The sequence below is a fragment of the Armigeres subalbatus genome, chromosome 1 (genome assembly GCF_024139115.2).
Source record: "Armigeres subalbatus isolate Guangzhou_Male chromosome 1, GZ_Asu_2, whole genome shotgun sequence".
NCBI lineage: Eukaryota > Metazoa > Arthropoda > Insecta > Diptera > Culicidae > Armigeres > Armigeres subalbatus.
The window spans coordinates 314,875,710-314,877,254 of record NC_085139.1 but is presented as its reverse complement, the minus strand read 5'-3'; the positions used below and the strand labels follow the sequence as shown (position 1 = coordinate 314,877,254).

At 39.2% G+C, this 1,545-nt stretch overlaps 1 long non-coding RNA gene across 1 annotated transcript; it reads right to left on the bottom strand.

The window, feature by feature from the left end:
* Positions 1-509: 509 nt before the first annotated feature.
* Positions 510-1,165, bottom strand: LOC134217921 (uncharacterized). Its single transcript, XR_009981187.1, has 2 exons — positions 956-1,165; positions 510-895 (listed from the first exon to the last, which is right to left on the bottom strand). It is a non-coding gene; the product is annotated as an uncharacterized LOC134217921 (long non-coding RNA).
* Between the last annotated feature and the right edge of the window lie 380 nt (positions 1,166-1,545).

Sequence of the window (1,545 nt, the reverse complement as noted above, 5' to 3'; positions counted from 1 at the left end):
AAAAAAATCACAGAAATAAGAAACAAATCAAATACCTTTCCATTGCTTTGTTTTTCATGGGATGAACAACGGAGCCATGAGATAAAATTCAGGAGCAGTTCCCCTACTTGATAATACATACGTCCGATCACATTGTGCCGAGTATGTCACTCGTATGCCGAAACTGCCAACAATGGTTTAAGAGAAACTATTAATGTCGTTTGAATTACGAAGCACGTCAAGCTACCTTAGGCTAGGTGTGTTGCACGTATGCCGGGGCAAACTGTGAAGGTTTCCGATTAATATGGAGGTCTTTGAGGATCTTCAAGTACCACAAACTAAAGTAGATTGTAAACCACAATTATGTCTGTAATCTCAACGAAGTAAGAAGATTTTGATTTTTTTTGTCATTGGCTACTTACTTCAGTATACTAGGTATACTATACATATAATGACCATGGGCTCGTTACGTAACATGTCTACTTGATGATATTCTTCTAGTCGAATGAACAACACGTTAAGCCAACAAGTATTAGCAAACGTTTAATTTGTACATGATTCCATTATTCACTTAAATTGTATTAGTACTTTTCCTATACTGCAATGTTGTGCTGTTTCTGATGGTAGCTTTGCCAATGACATAATCCAAATAATATTCCGTCCGCGGCATACCAGGAACGTCCATGCCACACGGAAGCAGACATAAATGAAATTCTAGATGACCTGGTTGCATGGCTCTTAGAACTACTAGGTTCCTCCGATAGAGGCACACACCTAGCCGGCATTAGAAGCATCCATAGAAAGTTGTGTCGGTTGGGAATATATCCATTAAGGACGGCAGTCCTTTCGGTGTTGGTAGACAGTGTCTCCGTTGCTGGTTCCAGGAAAGAAAGAAACATCAGTCAACCTAGTTGGGCTGTAATAAATCACAACATTCATCAGCACTGAATCGTCATAATGTTTTAAATCTACTTACCCAGAGACTCTCAGTTCAAAAAAGTATCCTTATTTTTGTTCTGCCTTTCAAAAATCGTTTTACCGAAGTGTTTTATTGATTTTTTATGAGCAGCTCCCGCCGAGCTGGTCGTCGTCCACAAATAATAACAAACAAGAAACACAAAAAAACGTTTGTTGTTGTTGATTAATATTGACAACTCATGCGACTGACAGCGGTCTCTGTTCACACTGTGCCCAGGACATGGTGGCTATTTTCCACTTGCAGCGTCAGGATAGGGATGTCTATAGCCTGCCCGCTCTTTAAAGGGTAAGGAAGGCGAATTATTCAACACTCTATCAGTTCATAATGTGCACATTGCCATTATAACTGAAACATATATAAAACCTGGTCTTTTCATCAAAAGAGATCCAAATTATTTTATTTACCGAAATGATCGTCTTGACAGCGCCTGTGGTGGGGTCGCCATTGTCATTAATAGACGTATCAAACATAAATTATATTCTTCGTTCGAAACCAAAGTTTTCGAAACCTTGAGAGTTTCTGTTGAAACAAATTTTGGACAATTCTCTTTTATTGCTGCCTACTTGCCTTTCCAGTGCAATGGGCAG